General features: G+C 35.8%; 1 protein-coding gene across 1 annotated transcript in view; it reads left to right on the top strand.

Moving 5' to 3' along the window:
• Positions 1-19204, top strand: part of STK3 (serine/threonine kinase 3) — a 233279-nt gene that overhangs the window by 144149 nt on the left and 69926 nt on the right. The window lies entirely within an intron of this gene.

The following is a 19204-nucleotide window of genomic DNA, read 5'->3' on the forward strand; positions in this document are numbered from 1 at the left end:
GAAAAGGGGATAGTGATAGATCATACGTCATAGAGCTGTTATGGGAATGTAATAAAAATAGATATACATATATATATTTATCTTTATTACCAGTTTATCACACATAATATGCTCAATAAAGTTTAGCTTCATTTTTATTAATGCTACTACTTATAGCACCACTACTGCTATTATTATAACATTTTGGCTGGGTTTTCTGTTTTTGTTATTATTTTGTTGGTTTAGTTTTTGGTTTCTTTCGTGGTAGTTGCTGCTGCTGCTGGTTTTGCTTCTCTAAGGACCACCAAAATAACACCGCTGATCAGACTTAAACCAGTGTATTTTGAAAACTTCTTTTTATGTTCTTTAAAACAAATTTTATTTTTATTTATGTATTTTAAAATCTATTTTATTTTAGTTATTTGGGGGGAGGGGATAGGTTTGTTTGTTTGTCTGTTTAATTTAATTTATTTTTAGAGGAGGTACTAGGGATTGAACCCAGGACCTTGTGCATGCTAAGCATGTGCTCTAGTGCTTGAGCTATATACCCTTCCCCCTAAAACAAGTTTTAAATAGCCAAATATGTTTGAAAGAATTGGTGGAGATTTTTATAAACCTACTTTAAGCTAATAAAAATATGCTTAAAGAAAACCAGTAAAGAAAATTTTAAAATTTATTTTCATTCCTTTACTTCTTGAAAAATTAGATTTTAAGGAACATTTATATTGGAGATGAAATTATTGATCACAAATTGAAACTCTTTAAAAGAACTGATTACTTGTTATCCTTCATTTTTCCATATTCTAGCATATTTCTAAATAATGCATAATTGTTAAAAAAAAATCCCTGCTCAGTGTTTAGATATTATGACTACGTAAACATCATAATATGATTACATATTTTTTATTTTTGTGATTTCTGGAGCTAGTAATTGTCACAGTTTTTGTTACTTTTGTTTATCATTAATTTTTCTATGTACCTAGCACTAATTTAGTCTCAAATGCTACATTCCCACACTTTGCAGGAGCTGTAAAGGCTTTCTGTGTATGTTCAAACACAAATAATTTATTAGTGTCATACTTTTTTCTTGACCCATTCTTTCTCTAGCCCTCTATCTTCCTCTCATCTGAGCAGTTATTTTCTAGAGTTTTGAACAGCTGTAGTCCAAAGACCTCTCTTCAACAGCATCCTGGAAATTTCCTTTTCCTCTCTTCTTAATGGATCCCCTGTTTCCTGGATCTTGTCTTTCTTGTTTTACTTCCTTATTTTGATGGACTGTATCTCCCAGGAGCTTTCAGACATTAGTAGGTGTTTTTAGACTTCATGTATCTGACCATGTCTTTATTCTACCTTTACCACTGATTGAGTATAAAATTCTGGGTATAAAACTCTGGATTGCAAATAACGTTCTCTTAAAATTTTGAAAGTCTTGCTTTATTTCTTGACTCAGTAGTAAGGATGATGAGAAGACAGATGTCATTTGGATGCTTAATCCTTTGAACGTTTTATAGAAGTTTGATAGATCTTCACTTTTCCTGTTAGTTAAAACTTCATGGAATGTACCCCAGTGTAGGTCTTTTTCCATTCTTTTTGTGGTGTCTTTTGGCCCTTTCAATTTGGAAATGTCCTTAAGTTCTGTGTAATTTTATATATGCTACTTCTTATAAGTTTCCTCTCTTTTCTCTCTCTCCCCCTTTTTTGCCCCTTCTCTGCCCCTCCCACCCTCTCTCTTTCTCCCTCAACCCCTCGATCTTTCTCTGTCTCACTCTCCTTTTATTTGCTTGTTAAACCTCATGTATTTATCTTTCAATGACCTTATCTTTTCTGGTTTTTTTTTTTTCCTCTTTATCTTTTTGTTCTTTATTGGAGGGCTCTTCAAGTTTATCTTCTAACCCTTCTATATTTTTCCATATCAAATATATAATTTCCAAGATATCCTCCTCTTCCTCATTGTTATTATATTATCATTATCACTTTGAGTTTTCTTTTGCTTTCTTCCTTGTCTGTCTCCTTTTTGTTTGTTCTGATATCTAACTTTTCACTTTATGGGTTTTCCTCAAGCATCTAATCATCATATTTAGGAGAAACACTAAAATTGCCTCCTGGAAACTTTCTGTGTAAGAATAGAACTAGTTGACTTGTGAGCCTTACTATAAAAGATGTTAGGACCCACTGCTCTGGCACCCGAATTTGCTTGCCTCTTGTGATTGCTCTCCTTACAAGCTAAAGTTTGGGGTTTCGTTGGTCTGCTAAGTGAGCTACTACTTAACTATTTGTCTGCTTTGTAGCTTCCAGATTTTTTTTTCTACCTTCCAAATTTTTTGACATCTCCTATTTGCTGTTGTCTCCTCCTCTGTGCTCTTTGTCTTTATGAGTTTATCTTTTTCCTGTGCCTTTATTGTAATTTTATACAGTAAAAATTTTTGAGGGTTTTGAGTGGAATAAGCATAAAACCCTATGTTCAGTCCTCCATTTTAATGGAAATTCCTATTGTGTGTCATTTCTTGGGTGTTCTGAAATGATAAATATTCAGTTTTCAATGTGATGGCATCTAATGTATCTTTATAAATAAATCTATAAAAATGATTTAAAACTTTGAGTACTCAAATTATCACAATTCAAAGAAAAATTTTGGTCTGTTCAGTTCTAGTTTATTCTGGACGATTTGTAAATTAAAATGATCCAAGAAGGGAAGAGAAAACTTCTAAAAGATAACATTACAATATATCAGGGCAATTTAAGGCAAGTCATACCAAATTAGTTAATAAGAATAGAAATAAAGATATACCTGAAACTAACATAGAATTTTAAATCAGCTATACTTCAATTAAAGAAGGAAAGAAGTAAATGGCTATTTCTTTTTTTCTGAACCACTGAGTCTTTTACGAAATAATTTTCTATACCTAGGGGAACAAAGGTGCAATCTTGGTCTCTCCAGTCATATGAGAACAGTTGTAGAATAATGAGCCATTATTTGATTGATTCTGTGCTTGCTTTAACATCTATATTTGTGAAGTCAAGGTTGTTGCTTTGTAACCTGTCCGTATATTCATTTGTAACTCATCTTGGTACCATTGGCTCATGAAACTTGGCTGATTCTTTTTTGAAATTTGCTCCAATTTGATGGGTTCATTTGGCCAGTACCTGCTATTTATGGTACTGGGGACTGGCTAGCTTTTAGGATATAGCAGAAGATTTTGAACGTGTATTTTGATATACTAGTTGTGTTCATTTGAGATTTTTCTCCATTTTTTCCCTCCTTTTTATTATTTCAAAAATGAGTGGTCATTTCAGCATCATGGGAGATCTGTGTTGCCAAGTTTTTCTTCTGCATTTATTTTTAGCTTAAGAATACAGGGGACCTGTATTCTTTGGTGGCCTTTATGGTAGCTGTCTTTAGTCCCGACCCTGGATTGGTTCTTTTCCAGTGACTGGGCTAACATGACACAGAGCCCGTTTGGCACTAGACCACTGAAAAATTTCATAATGCTAAATTTTGAGATAATATAAATCAAGTTCTTTCCCTGATTTCAAAATCCTAGCACTGTGAAATTGACCATGTTGAGTTGCTGCATTGTAAGAGATATTTATATTTGATATTCAGTATTAATACTTGAACCCGTTATAGAGCCTGCTTATTCCCTTTTGTGTAAGTGCAATTTTCAGAGAATTTATGGGTTATACCAATATCAACTTACGATTTTTCCAAATTTAATTTACTTCTATATAGTTCAACTTACTACAGTGGCCTAAAATTAAATCGACATTTCCATCAGTTCTCAATGTGACTTTTGAAAAGGAAATATTATATGAGAACCATTAAGATATGTTGTTTTAAAATCCTTTAGTGCTATACACCTGTGCCCTGTAACCATTATAAACAAATCTCTTTAAATATTTTTTATTCAAGAACGGTATGGGGCATGATTGGAAATAGTGCCTTATGAATTTGATTTTTATACCTATTATAAAAGAAGCTTGTCTGATGAGAATACAGCTTGACAAATTGACATGTTTTGATCAGTGCTGAGGTAATTGTACAGATTTTTAAAATTAAAGAAATTGCAAACAGATTTCTGCAGCAGGTTAATCCCAATATCAAGGTTTTTGTGCTAGTTTAAACACTGTTAAACCCAGCAAAGAGCTTCTTTTTCTTTATCTTTTTGGCATTTCTAAGGAAGTGATACAAATTTGATGCTGAGATGAGTCAACTATATTGTATGGTAAGAATTTTTTTTTTAAGAATTTCTTTTCTTGATGTTAGTGGTAGATATTCCCAAATCTTTGGTGTGAGTTGATTAAAAAACATAACTATATTTGTTCATATATATTATAAATACCTGAATTGCTTGTAGAAAGTCTACTTTTTAAAGTGTATCTACTAACAGTTGCTCTCTCTACTCAATACAACTTTAAAATGCAATGTTTTGTTGTTACCAAGGAGCGTTCATAGTAAGTCTGTACTCCATCTAGATTGACTTAGGTTTTCACCTAGTGTCCTTTTTCCGTTTCAGGACCCGTCCTGGACACCATGTTAACATTTAGTCATCATGCCTCCTTAGGCTCCTCTTGGTGTCACAGTTTATAGGAGTGCCCTTGTTTTTGACTACGTTGAGAACTTTGAGGAATGCTGGTTAGATATTTTGTAGAATGTCCCTCAGTTGGAATTTGTTTGATGTATTTTCTTATGATGACACTGGGGTTATTGGTTTTTGGGAGAAAGATCACAGAAGTCAAAGCTAGTCTCGTCACATTTATATCAAGAATACTAAAGGAAAAACTCATTTCTCCTACTTACAACACTTCTGCCACCAAATGTGTGGGTTTTCCACACCAAACAATTATCCAGTCCACTAACTGGGTGTCTCACAATTTAATTCTTTCTGACACTGACTACCCGGAGTTAGCACAGCCTCCACAGGTTAAGGCCCAGTCGCACAAAACATTCTCCCCCTCTCTGATACTCATCATGAGTGTGGGCCTCCCGCACTTCTGACCAACGGGCTGTGAGTCAGGCGTTCCAGGTGCCCCTCCTCTGGTTCATTAATTTTACGGAATAGCTCACAAAACTGAGGAAAACACTTCATTTACCATTACCAATGCAGGACATAACACAGGAACAGCCAAATGGAACAGGAGACACATAGGGCAAGGCCTGGGGAAGGGGTATGGGGCTCCCGTGCCCTCCCTGGGCCTGCCACCCTCCTAGCCCCTTAATGTACTCACCAACCTGGGGGTTCTCCAAAACCCTTCTCGTAGGGCTTTTTTTAAATAGAGGCTTCATTGTATAGATATGATTGATTAAATTATTGGCCACTGGTGATTAACTCAATCCCTAGTTCTTTTCCCTATCCAGGAGGTCAGGGAGTAGGTAGGTGTAAAAGTTCCAACCCTCTAATCACAGGGCTGGTTCCTCTGGCAACTAGGGCCCATCCTCCGAGAGTCACCTTATTAGCATAAACTCAGGTATGGGTGACCAGGGCTTATTATGAATGACAAAGCATGCTCCTCCCATACATATCACTCAGGAAACTGTAAGGGTTTTAGAAGCCCTTCACTAGGAACTGGGGACAAAGATCAAATACATATCTCTTCTTAAATCACAGTATCACAGTACATTCTGTTAACATGACTCGTCAGTGTCCACGATCACCTGGCTGAGGTAGCATTTATCAAGTTCTTCACAATAAAATTACTCTTTCCTTCTTTCCATACTTTACTTTCTGGGAAGAAATCGCAATACATGGCCCACGTTGAAGAGTAGGGAGTTGTGCTCCCTCTCCTTGAGGGCAGAGTTTCCACATAAATTATTTGGAATTCTTCTACTCAGATTTGCCAATTTTCCCCATTTATTTACTGGTTCAAGCATATATCTTATTTACTCATAGTTATTTAGTTTACACTTTGTGTTATAATCCAATACTATCTTATTTTCCTGTTTACATTGTTCCAGCTTTGGTCATTGGGAGCCTCTTTTAATTGGCTTTGACATAACCCCATCATTGTGGGGTTTGCTTTTATATTACACACTTCCTTATTCTCTAATGCTATGAGATACTTCAGACTCAACTTACGTATTTCTTGCTACAGTCCTAGAGTCCTAGGAGACTAGTTCCTTTTATTAGAGAATAGTACTAGAAACCGAGATCTGAACTGTACTTGTTGTTACTGTGGGGTCTTGTCAATTATAGACCCTCTCAGCTGACAAAGCAAGGAGATGTGTGTGTGTGTGTGTGTGTGTGTGTACCAACTTGTGTATACAAACATATCTATATATATGTATACGTACGTGTGTGTATGTATATCTCCATCTGTGTCTATATTAAGCTAAACATGAGTTCGTACTGGTGTCTCTGACTCGAATCCATTACCACACGAATCATTCTATCTGCCTCTTCTTGGTTGGTTATAACTCTCATTGTAGTGATGAGAAACCTGGCTCCCACCATCCACCATCCTTTTAGTAAATATTTTAGATCTCTATATACATGTATAGTGGTTTCAGAATTATTAACCCATATCTCCATGGGGAACAACTGTATCAACTAGAGCACAGTGGACGGTGCTTTTTCTTTGAAGTCTTAAAGACTCTATTCACTTCCAAATTTACTTAGATTAGCACCTTTTCTCCCCACCTCCCTCAGTGAAGTTTTTTATACAGTTGTAATACAGTTAGATTTGTGTGTATGTGTCACATTCTGCAGTCCACCCTGGGGTCTGCTGACCCACTAAGTGATTTTTTTTAATTTGCATACATTTAGGTTCACTCTTTATGATGTGAAGTTCTATGAGTTTTGACAAATGTCTGTTCACGCAGTATCATGCAGAATATTTTTGCCACCCCCAGGCCCCCATATTACAACTATTCCACCCTCCCTCTAGCCCTGAATCCTTTATAGTTGCTCATCTGTTTACCATCTATACATTTCCCTTTTCCATGTCATATAATTGGAATCGTACAGTATGTAGCCTTTTCACATTGGCTTTTCTCACTTAACAATATGCATTTAAGATCCATCCTTATCTTCTTATGACTAAACAGCTCTTTTTTTTTTTTTTTTTTTTTTTTACTAAATACTATCCCATTGCATGGATGTACCATTATTTGTTTATCCATTCACCTACTGAAGGACATCTTGGTCACTTCTAGTTTGGGGCAGTTAGGAATAAAGTGGCTATGAACATTTTCATGCTAGCTTTTGTATGGATGTAAGTTTTCAAATCAGTTGGGGTAAATACCAAGGATCATAATTGATATATGTTATGATATGTTTAGCTTTGTAGGAAACTGCCAAAATCTCTTTCAGCATTACCACATCATTTTGCATTCCCACCAACGATGTCTGAGAGTTTCTGTTACTGATCATCTTCACCAGCACTTAGTATTGTCAGGTTTTTGGGTTTTTTTGGTTGTTGTTTTGTTTTGTTTTGTTTTTGCATTTTAGCCATTCTAACAAGTGTTCAGTGGTATCTCATTGTTGGTTTAACTTCCAGTTCCTAATGACAAAAGATGTTGTGCATCTTTTTATATGATAATTTGTCATTTATGTATCTTGGACAAAGTGTCTATTCAGTACTTTTCCCCATTTTTAAATTGTTTTTGTCTTGTTTGTTTCTTATTGTTGATTTTTAAGATATTGTTGATTTTTAAGAGTTGTTTGTGTATTTTGGACACAAGTCCTTTATAAGATACGTGTTTTGCAATTATTTTCTCAGTCTATGGCTTGTTTCTTCATTTCTTAGTGGTGTCTTTCACAGAGCGGAAATTTTAGTTTTAATGTCACCTGTTCATTTTCTCATGGATCTTGCTTTTTGGTGTTTTATTTATAAACTCACACAAGCTCGAGGTAACATAGATTGACCCTATGATTTCTTCTAAAAGTGTTCTGGCTTTGCATGTTACATATTAAGGGCTATGATCTATTTTGAGTTAATTTTTGTGAAAGCCATGGCGTCTCTGTCTAGGTTCCTTTTTTTTTTCTCTTCATGTGGACGTCCAGTTGTTCCAGCACCCTTTGTTTAAAAGATTATCCTTTTTCCATTGAGTTGTCGTTGTACCTTTTTTGAAGATCAGTGGACTGTTTTTGTATGGGTTTGTTTCTGGGCTCTGTTCTGTTCCATTGATATGCCACTGATACATGTGTCTGTTCTTTTGCCAGTGCTATACTGTCTTAATGACTGTAGTTTTATAGAAGTCTTTAAATAGGATGCTTTGAATCTTCAGGATTTATTTTTCTTATTCATTATTGTGTTGGCTGTTCTAGGCCTTTTGGGATTGAATTGAATGTATACGTTAAGTAAGAAGAAATGATATCTTAACCACATTTCGAATCTTTTAGTCCATGAATGTGGAATGTCTCTCAGTTTATTTAGATCTTTGCTTCCTTTTCATCAGTGCCACACAGATTCCATACATATTTTGTCAGACCTAAATAAGTGTTTCTTTTTCTTTTTTGATGTCTTAAAGACGCTTTTTTAAAAATTTCAAGTTTCAATTATTTATTGCTGATATATAGAAAGCAAATGCATTTTTTATATTGCCCTTGCATCCTGTGACTTTGCTATACTCATTTCTACTTGCTTAGTTCCAGGAATCTTTGTCAGTTGTTCGACATTTTCTACAAGGTCAGCCGTGTCTCTGCAGCCTCTTCAGTCCGTCACATTATCCTTTTCTTCTAGGGCCTTTCTCCTCAGCGTAAAAATGTAGTTGCATTTTGACAACTAAAAAGATAATGCAAAAACAACAACAAATTATTCATAACCAAACTTCTTGATAGAATAGTCAGAGCCTGTGTTTCTTCACTTCATTATGTTCTGTCCCCACCTCTTTTTGTGCTGTGGCTGAAATACTCTCCAGCAGTACGCTTTCCAGGGCAACTTCCTGGGTAAGATGAGATCACTTTAGAATTTGCTTGATTTGAAGTGTGCATGGGCCAGCCAGGTCATTTCGTGGCAGGCAGTTGGGTATGCAGGTTTGAACCCCAAGGGAGAACTCAGGCAGTTAGGGAATTAGGCTTTCCGTAGCTGGTAGGTAAACCATGAGCCAAAGTGGGATTGCTCAAGAAGTGTTAAAAGAAAAACATAGGTTGCTGCTTCTGCCCAGACAACGTCCTACTTCACTCTGTTTTGCCTGATTAACTCCTCATCCTTCCGGAGTCATTTAAGCCGTTGGTGCCTCTGGAAAGGGGGAACTTCCTGTGATGCTCCTCCCAGGCCTCAGTGAGGCAGGTGCTCCTCTGTGCTCCCGTGGTGTCCTGTGTTTAGCTCTGTGAGAATGCTCGTCTCACTGAACTTATTTGTCTCCTTTATGACTCTCCACTAACCTGTACATTTCTCGAAGACAAAGACTGTATCTAGCACACTGCCTGGCACACAGTAAGTACTTATAAATATTTAATCAATATTTATCAAATCAACAAATGTGTGTATAAAGTTGCTTTATAATGGATTATACCTGACTTTGCCCCTTATTATTTAGCCTAGTGCCTCAAGGTTATCCCATACATCAACACAGAATGTATCTGCATCTAAAAATAATAAGTATTTCCTCAGCAGCACTTAAGTCAAACATGTAATAAATTTTTGGTTTTGGGGGGAATCACTTGTTTTTCCACAGCCCTGATTGACACCCCACCGCCCCAGATTTCCTTTTTGTATCAGGAATTTCAGTAATGTAAACTGCATGTTAAAATTAATATTGTTATTTTATTGTGCTCCAAGAAGTCTTCTTCTGAACTGTATGTTTTGGAAGCTGATTTCTTACACTCATTTCATAATGTTATCACTTCTAAGTTTATACAAGTGATATTTCTTTGGTTACATATGTATTAAAGTGTCTATTTGCTGTTAAACACTATCATAATGGAACAAAACAGGAGTAAGAGAAAGAAAGGGTGAGGAAAATCAATTATTTTCAAAGACATGAGTTAACTCTTAGTTCTGTTTGTTCTAAGAACATAAGATGTACGATCATAAATCTTTTTATTTGAAAGCAATTTAGAATTCAATAATAAAAGTAATAGGAATGTTTGATATTTCCTGTTGCATGTTTCTGTCAATTTTATGTAATCAGCAACTGTTCACTGCACTCCTGCTATCATATGCAAGTCATTGGGGAGATTACTGAACGTAGATGAAATGTCCCTTAAGAAATGTAAATGTTGCTTATTTTAAAAGATATTATAACATAGCAGTGGTTATGATATTTTAAAAATTTATTAATTTTTTTGAAAATTGGTATCCAGTAGTCTGTTTCTGAAAGGTATTGCTAGTATGTTAGTAAGTGTAATAACCCATCTTACGAACCTGTTTTATCTGTATAAATATCCAGTTAATGAAATATATTCTAGTCTTTTGTCTTTGGTGCCCTCTTGTGGATTTTTTATAAACTGCTTGTAACAACAACGATTTTTAAATGTGTTATTTTTATTTTAAAATACTTGATTTTATAATCTTCATATTTTGTTAATCCTTTAACATGCTTTGGGCTGTGAGAGAAGAAAGAAAAGGCATGGTGAAGGTTGCTTTTACTCTTTAATTTACTCTATTGTCTATCAGTATTGTGCACCGGGGATGTAAGGTAATCTTTTGTTTGGAAGCTTTTAATACAATGCCAAGAACTTGTGCAGTCTTGCATCATGGAGCCTCTGAAGTCCTGCCCACACGCTTCTCACCATTTAGGCTTACTGTACTGATGAACATGTCTTTTATGACTTCTGGAGATCCTGAAAGCTTTGATGTAACTTTGAAACATGCCTGTGAACATGTGAAAAGTTAGAATCCATGAAGGCAGACGTTTCTGTTTGTTAAAGACAGGTATGTCAGAGACAGCAGCTGTATAAGCTCTTATGCTGCCTTTGCAGTGAGATAGAAGGACCACCTACTTACAGCAACGGGAAGAAAGTTCACTATACAGATTTTCAGATACCACAAATCTTAGAAATTTATAAATTACTACTTTTTTCACCCTGTCAGACATTGGAGCAGTGCTTAAGGGCAGCTCTTTGAAGGGGAGTATTTCTGATGTTTTCTCAGTAGTTCTTAGCTCAGTTGGGTTATATGGCACTGAAGGAGACCAGAGTTAACCAGCTGACCCTACTCGGGGCTATTTCACTTGTAACACAGACACAGTAGACACTGCAGGTGTGTTGATAACAGAGACAGTGGGTAAGTGCTATCCTTTACTGTGCTTGGGAGTGGAATTTAAAGATAATGAACGCCCTGTTGGGTCACATTAGTAGTTTCACCTTGCTGTAGTAGGGAGTGGTTTTAGTTTACAAGAAAACGTACAGTAGTTCCCCTTGATCTTTGCCTTTTCTAACTCAGGTAATGATTAAAATGTATTTACTGACATGGGTTAGCATGAAAGCACACCACCAGCCCCTGATTTAGTCCTGCATGGGGAGACAAGTAAAAGATCCCTGCCACAGTTTTCCCCAGTTTTGTGCTCATTTCCTTGAGATTGCACTACACGTGCCTCGTTGATTTCTTAGTTCACTCTTTCACCGTAAGTTAATCATTAGATTTCAGTGCCTTTATCATGTGCTGAAGTGACAAGTCATTTTTGGGTTACAAATAACTGGTATTATCTATTTTGTTTTCTATTTTCATCTATTCAAATTAGAATCTTTTGCAATTTTCTCTCTAGAGTCAGTTTGACCTCTTTTAGGTCCAGAATATTGTAGTTATTTTTGATCTGTTGTATTTGATATCCAGAAAGGTTCCAGGATATGTCAGTTCTTTTTTATTTTTTCAGATTCAACTTGTTGTTTCTATTTCTGTAGGACCTTTTCAGTGCAGGCTCTAATTACCTCAAATCTAGATTTCAGTAATAACCTTGTGATTCCAGTCTCTCTTTCTCGTTTCCTTCTTCTCCAGGATTTTTCAGGATCCCTGTCACTCCTCTACCCAGCAGCTTATGCTGGCTCCCAGTGTTTAAAGCACTCTAACCTGTAGCCATCCCTTAATGCAGTCAGATTCACTTAATGCTGTCCCTTCTAGCCATAGTATTTCTACCTTTGTGCTTGCTTTTTCCAACCTAGAATGCTCCTGTCTACTCTTTCCTAATTTTTGTCCTAGAAATTTTTATCTTAGAAAGATCCAGCTTTCTAAGAAAACTAACTTAGTTCAAAGGAGCAAATCAGTCTTAATTCTTTTTTTTTCCCCACCCACCTCAGCAACTTGTTTATTCATTGTTTGTCTCTTGGATTGTAAGCTTAAGTTTAACTGAATTTTATCTGTGAGAATGATGTGAGTTCTGGGTTGAAAGTTGAGCATAAGTCCCTTTAGGGTGGATTTTTATTTGTTTTTATCAGACATCAGAGCACTTCTATACTGAGACTACATTCAGTTAATTTCTTAGCATGGAGTTCCCTAGACCACATGGGTGATGTTGGAAAGCCCAAACCGTGTCTGTACATTCTAAAGGGAAAACCCCTCACCATCCACTCCCCATCTTTACCCACAGGCCAGGTGAAGCAGACAAGTTTGTGTGTGATCTCCTTTACCTGTATGTTTTTTCTTGTGTGTCCTTTCGCTGAGGATGTAGACCTTCAAGATTCTCATGATGTAGGGTTTTCAGTTCTACTTTGGAGAGAATACAAAGACTGTTTATCCATGAAAATTAATACCCCCATAATCATCCCACCCCCGTCATCACATGCCCCTAAGGCAGCAAAAAGTCAGATTTATCTTACTCTCACTGTGGTTCCTAGCTCTCTCTGGGGGGTCTTAGAGATTTCCCTTGAAAGTTCGGTGTTGTATTTGTCATATGTTTGCTAAATTACTGTTTGCTGTCAGTGATGCTCCTGCTTAGCACCTGTAAAAGCTTTCACAGATATCTAGACCACTATAATAGTGCAACTTTTTGTATAATTGGTTCACTTATGTCTTACACATTTATTTTTTTCCTGAAAAATAAATTTTTTCCGTGCTGTAGCAGAATGCACACTCAACAGAAAGGTCTAGTTGAATCAGTACCATTAAGATCACTGCTCTCTACTGATAATGTACTGTTGTAGAATTGTATAGGCAATAAAGAAGTGCTTAATATCATTTCAAGAAGAGAAATTAAATAATTAGGATATTTCCAATCAGAAAGACACCTGTTTATATAAGAATAGTCTATCTCCTGCATGTTACAAATGACAAACGGTTTCTAAAATCATTTGTGTAAATATCGTTAAAGTCAATCAAATAGTAGCTGAGTATTTAGAAAATCCTTTAAGGTAGCAGATATTGCAAATGTAAAGATACCTAGAGCAAAGACTGATTATTTCTTAGACTGCTATAGCATAAATCTGTCTTAGCGGTGGAGTAGGATTTCCTAATAATGTTTTCAAATATTTGTATTCCATGTGGATCTTATGATTCATAACCTGGATTATCATCAGTACTCTGTTTTGCATTCCTGGCACATGATGACCACTGATTGAAAATGCTGTTGTATTCCTTACTGGGATTGGCTGCTTTCTGCAGTGGGGAAGCATCTGCTCTGCAGAGCTCTTTCTATAAAGTATCAACATGTTTTTCTTGTGCTTTTCTTTCGTAAGGAATAACAGAGTACATATAAATGAAGTATAACTTTGGAAGAACATTATAAATAACTATTTCATTATGAAAATGTTAAAAGTATCAAATGAAATTTAACAGTAATCTAAAATATCAAGAATAATTTGAATTAATGATTTTAAAAAGCAAAATGTGTTGCTGAAAAGTTTTCAACACCATCACCAAATTATTAGTGTTTGAGTTTTCTAATTTCTTATAAACTATTTCTCATTCCATCTGTACTTTATTAGTTACTGTTTGGGTGCCTCCCTCTCATTAGTGAATTGAGTGCTCTCTGTATTTTTCATGACTTTTTTTTTTCTACTGTCCTTTTGTAAATCAGTTTAGCATCCTTTAGCAAAGTAACTATGGAGGTGAAAATAATATGCAGTAAAAGTGATCCCTTCCAAAATTGATTCAGTGTTTTTATAATTTTATAGATTATCTAAGCCAATTGTGTGAATCCAGACGTGCAAGCTTCATTATCTCTTCATAGATTCAACTCTAATAAAGAAAATAGGAAGATTAAAAGTGTTATTTTAGACCAGCTAGATGCTGTGTTTCTTGTTAAGTTAAATGGTCACAGCATTAGCTCTTAGAAGGATAAGAGATAAATGACTCACACATATAAAAATAGATGTAGTGTTTTGGGAATTAACTGGTTGCAACCGCAATAAAATACTAAACTAGCAGTAGGTTTTTAAAGAGAACTGATAGAAAATCAACTTTTTTCTTTTCTCTTCAGGGGTGTTTATTGCTGGAAAGAGTAAATGCCAACTTTTTTTTTAGCCTTTTGATCAAGTGAAAATTAGTTCACTTATGGGTATGTAATTTTTTTCCATCTTTTCATTTAGCAAATGATGAAACATTCTCCAGCTAACCTGTAATACAAATTAAGGTAGACTTGACAAATGCTGTAAATAATTTAAAAGCCTTACACAATTGGAAGTTAGATATTGGACTTTAGAATCCTTGCTCCTCCACATATTTGTTGTATGACAATAGACAAATTATTAAACCCATTTGAACTTCAGGTTTGTCATTTATACAATGAGGATAATAATTTCTCACAGGATTAATAAAAGCATTAAATAGGAGTGGCCTACAAAAAGTCCTGAGTCCTGAGTGCTTCTAACTCATTGATAATAACTGTTCTCATCATTATTTGATAAATGAGCAACTGAATAATTCTAGGTAATAACATTATTTTCCCTCCCTAAGCTTCTCAATAACCATTCCATGTTTTAAATAATTATGATGGTTTAAATAAAGTTCTGCACTAGAACCTTACACAACATAACGTTTTGTGCTTTGGCACTACCTCATAATGAGAACTTTAACATTAACTTAATAGATTATGTAATGAGAACAAGGTTTTGTACTGCATGTCAGGAATATAACTGCTCATGAGATCTGGTTACTGCCCTTACAGAATTTAGAATCCTATGGGAGATTTGGACAAGTGTGCAGTTTCAGTGTTCTGTAATAGGTGTATGATCAGTATAATAAGCACAGTATAAGCTGTGGCAGTCTCAGGGTGTCTTAGCTGAGAGAGGATATCTAAGTGTACTTATGTTCCAAAAAAAAGTTGTAAAGCACCCCCCAAATTTATGTCTATATACTAAATATGTAGTCTTCTCATCCTTGAAGACCTAATTTAAGGACAGTGTCCTCTGTGAGGCTTTCATTTGAGAGAGGTAGAGTTAGAGGCTCTACTTTTGGTACTCCCATTGTACTTTGCCAACACCTTTCTTATAGCACTTAGCAAATTGCCTTTATTTGTTTGTTTGTTTGTTTGTTCATTGTTCACATGTCAGACAATTTCTCTTAGACCTCAGACTCCTTAAAAAAAACAAAAATGGAGCAAAACTGTTTCTTACTCATCTGTGTGTTTTTACTGCCTGGTCCACTCCTTGACATATAAATTTACAATAAATATTGAATGAGTTAATAAGTAAAAATAGAAGTTGCTTCATTCATTAAATAAGTTTTTATCAAGTACCTACTATATTCAGGTTCTAAGCATTGGGGACTCATCAGTGAAAAAGAAGTCGTCTTTACTTTCATCAAACTTGTATTCTAATGATAGAAAAGCCAGATACAGACTATGAAGAGTACAGAAGAATAAAAGATTGATGGGGACTTTGATTTTAGATTGGTGGTCAGAAAAACTCTAAGGCGGTAACATCTAAGTGAAGACTTAAGTTAAGCAAAGAATAAAGCTGTCTTAGGGCGAAGCATTCCAGGCTGAGAGATCAGCCAATTTAAAGGCTCAAGGAGGATGCTTAGAATGCTCAAGAAACAGCAGAGGAGGCCAGCATGGCTGGAACTTGGTGAGTGAGAAGGAATGTGATACGAGATGGGGTTGGCAGATATAACTGGGCCAGATCACATTTGGCCATGATAAAGATTTTGGATTTTATTGCAAGTGTGATGGGAGGCCAAATGCAGGGTTTTGAGCAGGAGAGTAACATAATGTGATTTGTCTTTTGAAAGAATCAATCTGCCTGTTGTGTGGGAGACTAAAAGGGCCAAGGGTGGAAACAGTGAAAACTGTTAGGAGGCTGTTTAGTAGTCGGAGAGAAGATAGTGGCTTTGTCTAGGATAGACCAAATAATTCATATGGGACTCTTTGGGCATAGGAGCTGGTGACATAAGCTGTTAAAATTGTAAACCTGTACCTCTAACTTAAGCATTTGTAGATCAGAAATTAAATGTTAGCAGGGTGCATGTATTTGGTAGAATAATGGATTAAGAAATAAAGGAACTACTTTATGAGTCCCAGCTTTACTTTTGAGTAGGTGTGTGACCTTTGGGAAGGCTCTTACTATCTGAAGACCTCAATTTTTTCTATAAAATATAAGAAGTTGAATTATTAAAGGTCCGTGATTTTATAATTATTTGAAAGTGTAAATATATATTGAATGCTTACTGTGTGTGGAATACTCAGTGAAACACTTGAGTAGATTCAGTTGTGCTATATGGCATTCTTATCCATAGGTACTTACATTTATGAAAGATTTTACAAAATAGTTACAATGTGATTCATGAATTTAAATTCAAAAGTGTGTAATGCAGATTATAAATTCTAGAAGTTGGGAAGAGCCTTAATAAAGACTGAACTAGCCATGAAGTTAGTAGATAACTTAATCTGGGACTAGGTAGGATTTAGTCCAAATGGATTGGAGAGGAAAGAGCTTGCTGGGTAGAGAATAAGATGTGAGCAAAGATGACGTCTTAATGAGCATAGCTGGAGACTCAGTCAAGATCAGCTTGACTATAGTGGAGGATATGTGAACAATGGGAAGATAGGGCTGGCCATATAAAATAAGATAGCGGACATTAAAATTTAGGCAGCTTTGTTTGGCTTTTAATGCAGGCAAGAACTGGGAGCCATTGTAGATTGTTCAGCAGGAGTATTATGATACAAATAGTATTCAGGAAAGATCAGTGTAGTATGTGCACTTTGAAGAAGGCGTGAAACTGCCTTGTTCCTAGTAGCTTGTAGGCATTTTACATAACTTTTCTCATTTAATCATTGTAACACCGATGAAAGAACCTTAAGTTCAGAGAGTTTAAATAGCTTCCCTAAAGGACTTAAGTCTAATAAGTGATTTGAGCCAGGATTTGAACTAATATCTGTTTAAGTGTAGAAGGTCAGGGTGCTCCTTCTGCAGTAACCCGGACATGAGGTAAGGAGGAATTTACTCAATAGCAGTGGAAATGGAAAGGAAGAACTGAGCCGAGAGAGAATTTTTTGAAGAAGAACTTGTTGACTGATTGTGTACAGGGAATGAAAGAGAGGAAAAACCTGAGAAGACACTGAAGCTTTACTCTTGGGTAGCTAGTGGAGGTGCCCATGCTTTGTAATGGTGGTTGTTGATGATCAGACAGGAGGAGCCAAGGAGGTGGATGAAATGATACCTGGTTTGAGAATGTTGAATTTTAAACATCATTAAGTGTTTCAGTAGTAAGTAAAGTCATGAAGATTTTAGGATTTGGGAATCCTCAACATATTAGATAGTTGAAGGCGTAAGAATGAAGAAATCTTCTGAAAGAAGAGAGGCTCATGAAAGAAGAGCAGAGGACTTCGGGATCTAATGCTGAATTTATCATGTGGGTTTAGGAAGAGGAGGGCAGTCAGACAGCTCAGAACAATATGGATGCTCCTCTTTTCCATAGCTGCATTTTGACCTCTGTCAGAACTTAGGTTTTGTTTGTTTCTACTTGAAGTGGAATAGCTATAAATGAATTTCAGTGCATGATGAAATTTTTCCAAATAGCAGATTGTTTGGTTTCTCAAACAGAATTTGTTAGTTTATTTTTATGGCCCTGTTCCAGTTTCTCTCTTGGTGAACATTCTAAAAAGCATTTTTTTTTTTTGGTTCGTACTTAATATTACTGACTTGATTCTGCTGTAAATTTACATTTAAAAGCTAATAGCTAGGATATGACAACAAAAGCACAGGCAACAAAAGGAAAAATACATAAATTAGACTTCATCAAAATGAAAACCTTTTGTACATCAAAGGAACTATCAAAAGAGTGAAAAGACAACTTACAGAATGGGGAGAAATATTTGAAGATCATATACCTGTAGGGGATCAATATCCAGAATATATAATGAACTTCTACAACTCAACAACAACAAAAAACAACCTACAAGAAAAATGGGCAAAGAACTTGAGTAGACATTTCTCCAAGGAAGGTATACAAATGGCCAATAAACACATGAAAAGATGCTCAACATTACTAGTTATTAGGGAAATGCAAATTAAACCACAGTAAGATACCACATATCCATTAGGATGTCTGTTATCAAAAAAAAAAAATAGCAAGCGTCAGTGAGGATGTGAAGAAATTGGAACCTTATGCACTGCTGGTGGGAGTATAAAGTGGTGTAGCCAACGTGGAAACCAATTTGGTGGTTTCTCAAGAAATTAGGAATAGAACTGCCGTATGATGCAGAATTGTACCTCTGGGTATAATTGAAAGCAGGACATCAAATACAGATCTTCCTCAATTTATGATGGGATTATGTCCTGATAAACTCATTGTTAGTTGAAAATATTGGAAGTCAAAAATGCATTTAATACACCTAACCTATCAAACAACATAACTCAGTCTAGCCTACCTTAAGTGTGCTCAGAACACTTGAATTAGCCTGCAGTTTGGCAAGATAACTTAACGCAAAGCATACTTCATAATAAAGTGTGAAATCTCACATAATGCATTGGATGCTGTACTGAAAGTGAAACACAGGGTGGCTATATAGGTACAGAATGGTTGTAAATGTACTGATTGTTTACCTCCCTGATCACGTGGCTGACTGGGAGCTGCAGCTTGCTCCAGTGCCCAGCATCACAGGAGTACCGTACCACATAGTGCTAGCCTGGGGAAGGTTCAAAATCGTACCTCTGTAAAGTCGGAAAATCCTGTCAAACCGTCGTACGTCAGGGACCACCTAACTGTAGATACTTGTACGTCAGTGCGCAGAGTATTATTCTTAATAACCAAAAGGTATACTCACCTTAATGTCCATCAGCAAATGATTGGGTAAACATACAGTGAGATGCACACCATATTATTCAGTCTTAAAAAGGAATGAAATTCTGACATTGGGTACAACTTGGATGAACCTTGAAAACATTATGCTTAGTGAAATAAGCCAGACACA

Source organism: Camelus dromedarius, chromosome 20 (assembly GCF_036321535.1).
Source record: "Camelus dromedarius isolate mCamDro1 chromosome 20, mCamDro1.pat, whole genome shotgun sequence".
Taxonomy (NCBI): domain Eukaryota; kingdom Metazoa; phylum Chordata; class Mammalia; order Artiodactyla; family Camelidae; genus Camelus; species Camelus dromedarius.